This window comes from Myotis brandtii, unplaced genomic scaffold (assembly GCF_000412655.1).
Source record: "Myotis brandtii unplaced genomic scaffold, ASM41265v1 scaffold82, whole genome shotgun sequence".
Classification (NCBI taxonomy): Eukaryota; Metazoa; Chordata; class Mammalia; order Chiroptera; family Vespertilionidae; genus Myotis; species Myotis brandtii.
The window spans coordinates 8,701,842-8,716,329 of NW_005371324.1; the positions used below are offsets into that span (position 1 = coordinate 8,701,842).

Genomic DNA, 14,488 nt, shown 5'->3' on the forward strand with positions numbered 1-14,488 from the left:
AAGTCTGAGACCATTTGGCAGCCTTTTTATCTCCCTCCCTCACTTTTACCAAGGTGTCAGGTCAATGCCACTATGGTTCCAGTCTTCACTTCCCTTTTCATTTCTGGAATCTTGAGGTTACACTTTATTCATTTGCAATCTAAGGCTATAGTCTTTTAATTGTTAAATTTTATGTAGCACATCTCGATGTTTGTAATGAGGGAGGTTCTGTGTTAGCTCAGCTTGCCATGTTACAGATTCATTCAAATTAGTCTCTAAATTGGAATTTAATTTGGAATATGAGCAACAACATAAAGACAGTCTGCCTGACCAAATAGTTGCTCAGATGTGCAAATAAGTAGCAAAAATTAGCCAGGCTGCAAAATGCTTTCAAAATCTGTCTTCCCAACTGGGAATAAAATGTCTTACTCAACTAGGTTAGCATGAATTATATAGCTCACACAGGATGAGTTAATTTTGCAAAACAGTAAAGCATATAAAAACCCGTCCTAGCAGAGAGAGAAGTGAGCATGTGGCAGAGCATGGGCAGAAGAGGTGCCATACAAGTTGGTAGGAAGAATTGAGCTAAAATTTAGGACAAATTGATGAAAGTTCAAATGTGAGCAAGTATGAGAATACAGGGCCGCTATGGGTAGTACTGACGGGATTTTTTCCACAGACTTTCACTGAGAGCTCATAAGAAAGAATGGATCAGGACAAAGACTAGAAGTAAAGGCCATTACAAGTGGGAGAAAGTAAAAAGCAAACCCTCCATCCCAATGGCAAGGAAAGTGAAGACAGAAAACAGACCTATTTTCAGGATCCTGTACCAATACTATTAGTGGCCCCACCACTGGCCAGGGAACTCCCCCATACAAGACCCTCCAACCAGGAGGACACAGTTTGGTCTAGTAGACCCAAGAGAGACAGAATCACTGAGAAAGCCCATTTTCGTATGCAGGCACAGGGCCTTCATGAGGCTGAGACTGGGGCAGGACAACAGAGAGGCACCTTGGTCTCCCACCACCAGGCTAGTAAGTACCAAGTAATAAGCAACAACAGCCTACCCCTAGGGGAGGTAGAGAGCAAAGAGAGAGCACCATCTGGGACACAGGTTCTCAGGGAAGACTGGAAGCTGAGCAGGGAGCTCCTCAAATAGTTAAATTAAAGGAAAATTTAAAAGACATTTTCTCTTCTCATTTTTAATGCTCTAAAAGCCGAGGTTGGTGAGTATTTTCTATGAGTCAGGTAGTACATAGTTTAAGCTTTATAGACCAAATGGTCTCTGTTGCAACTTGCCATTGCAGCATAAAAGCAGCCATAGACAATATATAAATTAATAAGCATGGCTATATTCCAGTCCAAAACTTTACTTATGGACATTGAAATTTGAATTTAATATAATTTTCAGATGTCACATAGTTTTTCAACCAATTAAAAATGTGAAAAACAGTCTTAGCTCACAGGCTGGATCTGGCCTGTGGGTTATAGCTCATGACCTCTGGTTAAAAGCAAATTAGTAGCAATGAATTATGGGTTTATAGACTGCATATGAAAACAGTACAAATGACGAGAGGAAGCAAGTGGAAGTTTATTGTTGGATATAAATAATGTTATTTGAAGGGAGAATGTGATAAATTAAACATATATGTTGTCAACCCTATGGCCACCACTACAAACAAACAAACAAAGACATAGCAAGATTAGCAAAGTTCACCATCATTATTAGATGAGTAAAGTATTGCCCAGCCAGTGTGGCTCAGTGGTTGAGCATCGATCTAGGAACCAAGAGGTCACCAGGGACTAAGTGTCTTAAAAAGCAGACATTTATTCTCACAGCTCTGGAAGCTGGGAAGTCCAAGATTAAGGAGCCAGTAGATTCAGTTTCTGGGGTTAACCTTATCCTCAATTATAGACTTCTACTTTCTGGAAGTGTTTTGACATGATGGAGAAAGAATTTGTTCTGGTTTCTTCTTTGACTAAGGACACTAACCTTATCATGAGGGCCCACCCTCATGACATTATCCTAAAGGTTCAAACTCCAAAGTCTATCACAAGGGGACTTAGGGCTTCAACACGGATTTTGGAGGGGAAAGATGGGGGAGACACAAACATTCAGTCCATAGCATCCACCTAGTCTTAACACTTTGCAATTCCCAGTTATCATTTGGATGCCAAACTGGCAGTACTTAGAAACCGTGTGATATCAGAAGAAATAAGTGTCTGCATGGTCAGAGAATACCTCATTTATCCAGAGGCATTTTTCTGTCAACCTCGATGAACTAAAGTACAGTGGGTCCTTGACTTACGAGTGTCCCGACTAACGAGTTTTTCGAGATACGAGCCGTCTCTCAGCCGATTTTTTGCTTTGAGTTGCGAGCTAAAATTCGGGTTACGAGCCAGCTTCAGATACCCCACCGCTAGTTGGTGCAGCGAACGTCACAGTGAATGCCACAACATCAGCCCAGCATCGCGTGTCTCACTCGTTCACTTTTTGATTTGACATATGAGTAATTTGAGTTATGAGCTCCGTCATGGAAAGAATTAAACTTGTAAGTCAAGGCCCCACTGTAGGTCTGAGAAGCTGGAATGACACAGATTTCCCTATGAGCAATCAAAATAAACATCTCGGCATTGCTTCTGTAATATGCATTAAGTTTTACTGCCTTATTTGTCTTAACGTCCACTACTCCTTTACAAAACCCCATTTTCTAGAGAACATATGCCATACCAGAGAAGAAAATGAATCCTCTATTTCTAGGTTAAAATGTTTAAAAATTAATAAATTTTGACTTAAAGGAGTCAGCTTGTAAGTTTTACTTAAGTAGAACATGTCTTATACATTTAATGTTAGACAAATATGGGATTAGTTGATCCACTGAAATATATATTAAAACCTCAAGACATATATTTTAATGATGATGGGTAAGCAGAGAGTGCTTATGCCCTCTCAGGACATTTAGAGCTAATCTTTTTTTTTTTAATCCTCACCCAAGAATGTTTTTATTAATTTTCAGAGAGAGGAAGGGACAGAAAGAGAGAGATGGAAAAATATCAATGTGAGAGAGAAACATTGCCTCCTGTACTTGCCCTGGCCGGAATCAAACCCACAACCTAGGTATGTGCCCTGACCAGGACTGAACAAGCAATCTTTTGGTGTACAGGACGACACTCCAACCAACTGAGCAACCCAGCCGGGCAAGAGCTAATATCAAAGGGAAAAAAAAGAAGTCACAAATATCTCTTCATGCTGCTATATTCTCAAACCCCTCTCACTTACCCTAACTGAAGGCAAGGATTGTAGGGAAAGGAGCTTTGGGGCACTATTACCACAGTGCAGGTCTGTGGAGAAGTTCTGCCTGCGCATGACAGATCACTGAAAGGTAATCTGAATGTCACAGTCATCACCTCTTGGGTCACTGGCACAGTATGGGAAGAAGGAACAAAATATTGCTGGCATTTTCTTACAATTCTATGTATGGGCATTTTGATTTTTAGGTTTAAGAAATTAATAGCTGCCATGAATAATAAGTACAACCATTTATTAAACACCTGCTATTTTCTAATAATTCTACTAGGCTTTTCAAATACATCACTTAAATTATATTAAAAAATTATTCTTTACCAACATTTAATTTACATTCTTTTTGTAAGCATTGGACAAAGTTCTTTCCCTTTTGTCCTTGGCAACTGCTGTCCTGGTGTGCCTCCTACCTGTCTGCCTGTTCTTTGAAGCCTTGGCAAGCACTTCTGTGTTGGTTCAAGTTCTCCAGGGCTTGTTACAGACCCTGTTACAGACCTATGTACTTGCTCTCCCAGGTGTAGTATGGTGATTAAGCTCAAGGTCTCAAGAGCCAACCAGCCTGAGCTCCAATTGCTTCTGCTGCTTTATTTAGCCTCTTTATGCCTCAATTCCCACATCTTCAAAACACTAACGGCATCTGCCTCAAAGGCTTCTTGTGAGGACTAATTGAAATGAAACATGAAAAGCACTAAGCACAATGCCTGGCATGTTGTAAATGCTCACTATGTGTGAGCTGTTGCTAAAACACTCAAACTAGCCCGGCCGGCGTGGCTCAGTGGTTGAGCGTCAACCTAGGAACCAGGAGGTCACGGTTCAATTCCAGGTCAGGGCACATGCCCATGTTGCAGGCTCGATCCCCAGTAGGGGGCATGCAGGAGGCAGCCGATCCATGATTCTCTCTCATCATGGATGTTTCTATCTCTCTCCCCATCTCCCTTCCTTTCTGAAATCAATATATATTTTTTAAAAAAAGTAAAACACTCAAACTATGTTATCACAAATTAACTGTCCAATGTCTATCTTCCCTAGACTGCAGGCTTTACCCCCTAGCCCTTGACTTGGGATCTGACACAGAGTAGCTTCTCATTCACTTTTCCTTGAATGGCTAATTGAAGGAAGACTCAAAGGAGTGTATCACCATGCAAAGTGGGTGTCTCTTTTCCCATACTAAGAATGAAGAAAAATGAGGAGAGAGTAAGCAATACTCTAAGCTTCCACAGATAGGAAGTGGCAGAATTGCAATTCATCCCCATATCTGTCTATTGCACTTCCCATTTATTGCACTGGGAAAAGTGCAGGCTCTGGGGAGAAGCGGTGAGGATAATCACTCATTACTGAGCACTTACTACGGGCCTGGCAGTGCTCCTAGCACTTGCATATGTTTTCTCAGTTAATTTTTACAGCAACCTGAGGAGGTACAGAGCATTACTACATTCAGTTTCACAGTTGAAAATGCAAGCACAGAGAAGATAGTAACAGGCCAAGGTTAAATAGCTAGGAAGAGGCAGGGAGAGGAAGGATTTGTATCCAGACGCCTGGATCCAGAGCTCACACCCTGACTGGCACATGTTTGCCTATTTCAGTGTCTCGTGATGCTTTATAATTAAATAGCACTGAAAAGGAATAAAAAAAGTCACTCTTGGTTATATTTTCCCCAGCCAACTATTCAGTACACTTTTGATATCTTCATATAAATAGAATAAAAACATTGAACATCGACATAAATTCTAATCCCTGTCCTAAACAATTACTGAATCTTAAAGTCTATTTGTAACAACTTTCCCAGTTGTCATTCAATTTTTGTCTATATGTTTCTAGCAATCCAGTAATAGGATGTTCACTAATTCTCGGAAGGCACTCATTCTAATTTTGAAGAGAATAAATGTAGAGAATTTTTTCTTGAATAAAAAGCTGTCATCTTGTATCTCTGCTCACTTACCTAGTTTTAACCTGGAAATGATGCAACACTTAAAGACAAACCACTAATATATTCAGCACACATTTGAGCACTTAAATTTCAGGCACTGTAGTAGGCAATGGGTACACAAACATGTGTATAAATAACTTATGGTGTCAGGATGACAGCAGTGTAAAATAGAATTTTAACTTTGTGTAGTAAGTGCTCTCCCAGAATTATGTAAAAAAAGTATTATTAGAGCATCAAGAAAGAAGTGATTTGGGGGAAGAGTGGGTTGGCAGATTAGGTGAGTATACAGGAACCTTTTTGTTTTGACCTGCAGGCACGTCCAAATGCTCCCTGCTTCTAGAGAATCTATAATAATAAAAGCATAATATGCTAATTGGACCTGACATCCTTCTGGACGACCTTCCGGACGAAGCCGGGGCTGCGAGGGAAGCCCTGGTCTCGGGTGCCAGAGGGAAGCCAGTGCTGGCAGCCGGGGGAAGGAAGGCCTACTCTTGCATGAATTTCGTGCATTGGGCCTCTAGTACTAAAATAAACAGATTCCCTGCCTCTAAGTATGTCTGTAGGCTACAAGCATTATCTGTTCCTGCCTCTGGCAGCAGGGTGGGAGTACATGTCTTCTAGGACTCAAGGAAGAAATAATTTTCATTGTTGAGTAGTTAATATGTCAAGCCTGTTCTAAGTACTTTGTACATATTAACTTATTTAAAGCCAGCTTCCTATGAGTTCTGTCCTATTTTTATCATTTGCCATTTTACAAATAAGAAGACAGATTGGAAAACAGTTAGTGTTTCCAATCCAGAGAGGCTGGCTCTGGAGTGCCTGTTTGCCATTCTAAGCCTCCCCTGCCCCAGCCCAGGACTGTCCCAATGGCCTGGCCCTGTATGAGGTTTCCAAGGTGCTTGAGTGGAGTCCTGTGGGGCAGTGTTTACTGGGCAGTACAAACAAGAAAAGTGAATAGCTGGGGCTGGCTCCCTTGGCTGATAAATGAATGAATGAAAATCACATTCCATTTCCACTAAATTTTATCTCTTTTATTGTAAACTGTTGTTACACACACACACACACACACACACACACACACACACACACACACAGACACTCACACACGTGTGTGCCAAAAAAGAGGCACTTTTGCTAAGCTATGTCACCAAACAAAAAATTAATAAGTAACCTGATTGCAGCTTCAGCCTCTCCCAGGACTGGAATTTCAAACCAATCCATCTGGAATTTCCTGATCAACACTAGTGTGGTCATCTGCCTGGTTAAACTCCCATCCTTTCCTTAAGGGAAGCTGTCCCCGCCTAAAACAATCTGCTTTTTTAACTTCTTAGTCACCCTCTTTCTGCTTACAAACACCTTCCATTTTGTACAGTTCGTAAGTGTGCCTTTCTGGTTGCTACATGGGATGCTGCCAGATTCAAGAATCACTTAATAAAGCCAAGTAGATTTTTAAATTTTCCTGGTTGGACTTTGTTCTTTAACACTGTCATTCAAGCTAGGTATAATTTTAGAGCATTGATATGGTTGGTCAAAGCGTTTGCTATTCCTTCCAAGTCTAGGTCACCTGTAAAAATCGTCTATTACCCTAGTACAAGATATTGATAATAGTGTTGAATAAGACAGAGAAGGAAACTGACTTGGTATAGAGTTTCAACCACTTGACACCCAAGGGAGCAACCATCCCCTTCACACGCCTCCACATTTGCACAAGGCTTCCACAAGAATTGTGATGTCATGAGTATAGTATGGCTATGGCGCATGCTTAAAATTTTGACAAGACCTATCCTTAGTGATCCCATGTAAGCTCTGTGGGATTACCACTTTCTTTTCTAAATGTCAGTATCCCACTCTTCTATGAATATGCCTTAGATTTTACTGGCAGGTAGATTGGACTACAGTGTCCTTCTCACCTTTTTGGAAGCCAAAATATTTGTCTGTAAACAATTACTGCTCCTCTCCAATATTCTTCAAAAACCACTTTCAGTGGTCTCTCTGCCATTCTCCAAAACTCAGCTGTCATTTTATTTTTTTTCCCATCTAATTTGGGCATTTAAATCTTATTATAATTTTATGATTCCCATTATTCTATCCTTTTTGTTTAAAGATAATTCTTTGATAGAAAAGATATATTATGCCAAAATATATTAACTATTACCACACTAGGCAAGTAAACAAAAATAGCAAAACCAGTTGGACTTGAAATAGCTATAGTGTTTTTAGGAGGAAGTTACCACCAGTTTAAATTAGAAGTTCTAGTTTATGTCCAAGACAAATAACTATCTAAATATAACAGCAAAATAATTCTCAATCAACATAATTACCAAGTTGTCCTTGACCATATATATTTTTATTAGGCAAGTCTTCAAATTCAGCTAGCATACTACTTAGTAAACTCAATCATATGACTTTAAGGTTATCAGTATGACTTTAAGGTTATCCTTACATTTGCAAATACAGAGTGATTTCAAATTAAATCCACATTAACTTGTTTATCAGGACATAACTTTATCATTCCTCCATTTGTAGTTAAAAAATAAATAAGATGAAACAGAGTATCTTGTGTGTGTGTGTGTGTGGTTGGGGGGGGGGGGGGGAATTCTGCTGGGGCCCCACCCACCTACCTTTTTTTTTTTAACCTTTTCAGTTGTATTCTGGTGGCATTAACTTGCCTGACTTAATAACAAGTTAAGACAGCATGTACATTCAAGCAATGGAAGTAGAGCTACAAACACCAACATCAACCCCTCACCTCTTTTCTTGGCCCTAGAGAGCTTTCCACTTTTAGGAGTCTGCTACACACACAGAGGCAAGGTAATACCTAAGACAGTCATTGCATTATTATATGTTGGAAGGCTTTTTTTTCCCATTAGGAATGACTCTGAGGATACTGGGTCTAACTAAATCAATTTCATTCATTCCTTCAACCAATAGACAAATGTTGACTGTGCCAACTATATGCCAAACAATGTGTTGGGATCTACATCTCTGATCTGATGAAAACTATATCCTAATAGAAGATATTAAGGCTTAAAATAAAAATTAAAAAAACCTCTAAGAGGTATTGGCTTTGTACCTGTAATACAAGCCCTAATATCCAGTATCCATTTTCTCATTTGATAGTCCCCTTTCCCTAGTTGTAATTCCTGAAAAAACACTCCAAAAGCAAAATCATTAATTTCATAACTGAGCAGAGCACACCAAATCCATCTTAGGGCTTAGAGAGCTGACACACCAAATTAGAAGGTACTCGCCACATTTATTTTTATTTTTCTGGAAGCTCTGCCATTAATTTCTCAGTTTCTTTTCAATTTCAAAGCTGCGTATAAGACTGCCATTAAATGCTATAAAATATCTTTATCTAATAATCAAAACACTTTGGAAATTAGGGTCCTTCTCTTCCCAACTTTTCATTTTCAAAAAGAAAAGAAAAGGTAAATGTGACAGAATTCTGACTCCGGGAAAATGGCCTAGAACTACATAGTGAAAAAGTAAGCACTCAAATATTGATTTGCTATTTTTAAAAAGTTCAATAATTGTTTAATGTTTAGTGACACCTACAGAAAACATGAGAAAGCAAGCAAGCAAGCACTTAATGTTTGTAGACTAAAACATATCTGACTGCTGATGTGAGAAGGCTTTAGGACAAGAGACATAACATATAACCAGCCCCTCTCTCCTTCCTTCCCATCACAATTACCAGGGGATATATTTTTAAAGTAACATAAGAACTAAGTTAATTTTTACTTTTCTTCTTAGTTAATCTCTCCTATCTATAATAATAAAAGCATAATATGCTAATTAGACCGGACAGCCGAACAACCTTCCGGACGTCCTTCCGGATGACCTCTGGACGAAGCTGAGGCTGTGAGGGCCGAGCCCCATGTACAAATTTTGTGCATCAGGCCTCTAGTATATATATAACAAGGAGAGAAAGAAGAGAGAAGGGGAGAAGGGGCAAGTCCTTTTGGACTGTGAGCAAAAGCAATTTCCAGGCAAATACAGATCTTATAAAAACTGGTGAGTACAGCTTATTAGAAAAGCTATGGGCTTGCCCCAAGGCTTGAATCTGGATATACATAAAGTAATAAGCTCTGCATGTGTTGAAAAGTGAAAGGAAGAGAGAAAAATTTTAATGTATCACAAATGCTTTGAAAAGTGTAGTGCCATGAGATTTTCATTTGCATTCAATGCTTGCTCTCATGTTATTTTTCTCCATAAGGTCAAAATCTACAACATAAAAGCTCTTGGTTTTAGAATTTGTAAAGGACAAAAATTTAAAAGGGGAAGCACATCAAGAGTTGTTTAATCAATATTTTGATGTATGACATTTTAGAAGCCAAGAAATCGAGATTTCCACTTACACTTATGCAAATTATCCAAGTTGAATTTAATTCACAGAAAAGTTAGATGATGGTTGACAACAACATTTTTTCTTATATAAGCACCAAAGATTGTAAGCTACTGATCATTTCATAAACAGTCTCAAATATTTAAGATAGCACAATATTAATTACTCCTCAAACGGTTGACAACAACATTTTTTCTTATATAAGCACCAAACAAAGATTGTAAGCTACTGATCATTTCATAAATATTTAAGATAGCACAATATTAATTACTCCTCAAAATTGTCTTAATTATCCATTTCTCTCCACAAATTGGCTTTGTATTATTTTTATAAACCATTATTTTTTAAGCCATTCTGCTTAAAACTAGAGAGAAATGGTAGCAGAAGTGAAATTTTGAAAAATTCTATTGTTACCTTTTTCTGACCTTGAGATGAGATAGAAAGTGAAAGGAGTATCGGAATGACTGGACTTAAGAAAGTGCCCGAGTCCATGAAGTCTTTTACATAGTGGCCTGTTCCCACGTTCTTTGTTATGAAGGTGTTAAATGTCATGGCTGGTACCTTGTTTTGTTCCCTTGAGTTTAACTGAAGGTCATTTCTGATTTTAGAGACTGAAATCTGGGTAAACTAACCTCTGCTGTAGGGAAGAATTGCTGTGAATGCTTTCAATTCTGGAAGAGAAGAGCCACACTAATATCCTTATCAGCATCTTTTCTTTGCCACAAGGGTAACTATCAAGTGCTACTTTCTACAGCACTGTCTAATATAAAATATTAAAATGAAAATGAATATATCGCATATTATGACTACTTGGATTTCACATGTAAATTTATGCATAGTGATATCTATTTAAATTACATTTGAAAATCTAGTTATAACATATGATGCTTCAGCTTAAGAAAAAGAAGCAAAACACAGATCTATAGATTTTCTTGGTATACTTATAACCAAGAAAGGATACATAGAGGGTTATTATTCCTTGGTAATATTTTTCAATCATTTGATTGGTTATAGATGTATTAAAGAGATAGTAGCTGAGTTGTACATATGAAACTGCTCTTATGTGTATTCTTCCCTCTTTCTAGAATACTTTTTTCCTAAGGATCTTATTAATACACTAAAGGCCCAGTGCACTAAATTCGTGCACTGGCGGGGAGGGGGGGGCGGGGCAGCCTGGCCTGTGCCCTGTCACAGTGCTGGAGCCCTGCCATCGATCGCCCCAAAGAGGTAGGCCGGAGCCGGGAGGAGGCGGGACTCCCAGGCAGGCTCCGTGCCCACATGCAGTGTCAAGCCCAGCCCTGCCCACCTGTAAGCGCCCGGCTGTGTGCACAGCCATCTTGTGATGATGTGAAGGCATCAAGGCGTGAGGACTACTTAGGCTTTTATTAGTAAGGATCAGAACTGTTTAAATGTTGCTTTCTCAGTGAGCCTTCCTAAACCAACACTATCTAAATAGGTCCTTCTCTATTTTCCTCTATCCTTATGTCATGTTACTTGTCTTGTGAGCACTTCATATTTTCAATTAATCTAAAATCCTCTGTATAAGTTACATCATTTAGCTCCTGGCTATCAACTCCTCACATCCCAGTTTCTATGACTCCCCGCTGTGCTCACATCTTCTCAACAATTTCCTTCATGGTCCCAGGTGCACACGGAGGGAGGTTCTTCTCCAGAGCACAGCTGCAAAGTTTGCTCCTAAGTTTCATCAGGTCTCTTAAATGTCACCAACCCAGAGGGCCTTCCTTGACTATCATACTTCACACAGCAGCCCCCACTGCTCTCCTGGACGCAGTCTTATTTTTCTCACTGGCACTTATAGTTGTACTAGTATATGTATGTGTTCAATGTGCAACTCCTTCATTAGCATGTAAACTGCATTAGAACTTTATCTGCTTTGTGCCTTAGTACTGCCACATTACTTAAAACAGTGCTTGCCATAGGCTGTCACTCAATACTTATTTGTTGAATCAATTAATTCCTCACTTATTATCTGTTTCTCCCACTAGACTCTTAAGGACCATAAAAGCAGGAACATTGTTTCTGGTATTCCTACAGCATCTTGTATAGAGTAGGTTATAAATAAATAAATAAATAAATAAATAATGAATGGTTTGCATATATGTGTGCGTTTGTGTGTGTGTGTGTGTTTAATCTTTCTCTCTGGGTAGATTCTAATTACAACAAAGATGAATTATGTCTGTTTAGCTCACCATGCATGCCAATCCCATAGTGGGGTCTCACACATAGTAGACATACAACAAATAAATGAAAAATCATCAGGACTGGGACCAGAATGAATAGGAACCTCTCCTGCCAATAGCTACCAGAGGCCTCCACAAAGTTAATATGAGGTCTTAATGGCAGATGGAAAGGAGTTTAGGACATGCACAGAGAAGTGAAAACCTTAAACTGCCCTGTTTGTCCTTTCAGGGCCCAGCCTGGTCCTAGCAGAGGCTTGCTTCCCAGACAAGACCCAAGAAGCTAGCACCTACTCTGAGCGTCTCCCTTTCAGATGTCTTTTGTATTCTGGGAGGAGTAAATCTTAATTTCAGTCCATAGCTTTGATTAGTTTGCTTAAAACCTTTGCCATGAAGATTCCAGATAAATCCATTTATGGTGCCAAAGGGCATCAAATAAGAAAAATTAGATTATAGCGTAAAACCTCCCAGTACCTAGAATAGTATCCTGTCCTTTCCTTCATGTTTTTCATTTGAAAAATGAAGATGCTAAAAAAGAACTAGCTCTCAAATTATGGATATGGATTCAGGCTTGCTGAGATGTCCTTGGAGGTTTTGTCAGACATCTTCCTTCCTGCCTCTCCTTTGCCCACCTGCTACAATCCCCCTTGGTTAATAATCACAGCCTTGCTGAGCTATGGTAACTGAGAGTAATTGTCAAGCATGTAGGGAAAATGAAAGGTTAAACTGCCAGCCTATGTTCTCCCTGCCATCCTTTCCAGGGCCAAAATGTGTGAATCTATAAACTGTACCTCAGTTCACTACTGAATCCCTATATTTTAACAGTGATGAAGTTTACTGCCGTCCTTAGTTCACTTACACTAACTTACACTCACGTGTGATTTTTCTACTGTGATTGGGGACAAGGTCAGACACTGAGAACACAACGATGAGTTTAGAAACAGTCTCTTCCTTGAAGGAGCTCTATTCAAGGAGGAAGGAGAACGATGCAACAGTGTGAGAAATGTTTTGATGGAGCCAAAGCAGCAGGTGACCTCAGTGCACATCAAAGGGCATCAAAACAACCTGGGAAACTGGGGTGCACTTGAAAAATCTTCCAGCAGGTGACCAGAAACTGAGTCCTCATTTTAATGAATCAAATTAAAGCTGCACAGTGTCAGAATCATCTAAGCCAAACTCCTTATGTTGCACAGTGGAAACCTGATGCCCAGAGAGACTGACTGACTCATCCAAAGTATCAGAGTTACAACTAGGACCCAGATAAGTAGTATTTGGCTTCGTCTTTTAAGAGACTCTTTTCTTTTTCTTTCAGAATTCTTTATTTCATCAGTTTAATGATGAATCAATCAATTAATTGTATTTTAATGACGAAGAGATAAAAATACTTTTATATATTGACGTTAGGCACAGCAATCCTACCGATAACCCATCATCAGTAAATTACAGACTTTGCACTGAGCTGTTGGTGAATTAATTTATTCAGCTACCACCACTGTCTCTCCCAGCTTGTCTCTTACTACATGAAACTAATCACACTAGGAAGGACAGGGACAGCCTGGCTGTGAACAAGAACAAACTTTAAGACTAGATCTTGGTCAGATTGCATTTCCTCTCCACAACTGAGGGAGGCATCTAAGGGCTGAGGTACAACCAAAAGTGAAATATTTTCAGTAGTATGTAGCAGTATATCAATTGCTCAGGTATGCGATTTTCTTGGAGTTTTGTTTTTTTCTCCTAGTGTAGTCGATTTACTTGAGCTATTTAAAGACTGATTAAGTAATGAGACAATATAAGAGCTCATTACATTAAAACAGAAATACTTAGAAAATATATAATTTCTCGAAGCTTGCCATCTGTTTGGCTCTTAGTGGCAATGGATTTATCCTGCTTAGTGCAGATGATGGTACTGGAGTGAAATCATGGATTATACAATGGATTTCTGAGTTCTTTAAGTACTCTTATTAATTTACAAGTTTGCAAATTAACATTTCCCAAAATAAAAATAAAAATTTTTCAACTTTTACCCCCAAGCGAAGTTGCTATGAGCACCAAATAAGATCTGTTCTGGCGCCAACAGATTGCCTTGAAGTCACCCACAATCTCTCCAAATTAAAGACATCACTGGCTCTTTCACTGTACTCGCAGCAGGATGCTCCTCTGACTCGTCCCACAGTCCAGTTTAAGCCGCTCCAAAGAATATTTTTAGAGGCACATCAAAGTAAATCATTTTCATCTGAACACACCATTTCCAAATGGCCACCCAGGGTCCTAAATCCGGCCGCTGCGGAGGGGGACAAGCAGGTGTCCTCCCCTGCAGGGTCGCGGGACTCGAGCGCCTTCACCGCTGGACAGGGGAAGCCAGGAAGACAACCCAACACTCGGTGACAGGTGTAACCCCTCAGGGGTGCAGCAGCGAGGCCCCGATCGAAGCGGATGTCTTCACCCTCAGGCTGGAGGATGACTTGGGGGGGGAAAGCAAACACCGCTTCCCCATCAAGTCAGAGAGCTGGGCGCACAGGGTCGCAGGTCAGAAGTTGAATTTCAATCCCGTCTGCGCTGCGTCCCAGCGCATTCCGCAGCCCGGGCACCGCGGTGGCTACGGGAGGAGAGACCGAGGCTGGCGGGGCAAGGGAAACTGTGGGTGGCCGCTGCCGGGGAGCACCCGGCGGTGGGGGCAGATACGACCCCCTCCGCCTTCGGAGCCGGGAATAACGGGACTCAGCTGCAGTGAG

General features: G+C 40.1%; 1 protein-coding gene across 2 annotated transcripts in view; it reads right to left on the reverse strand.

The window, feature by feature from the left end:
* The window catches only part of LIN7A (lin-7 homolog A (C. elegans)), a 139,465-nt gene that overhangs the window by 123,949 nt on the left and 1,028 nt on the right, over positions 1-14,488 (reverse strand). The window lies entirely within an intron of this gene.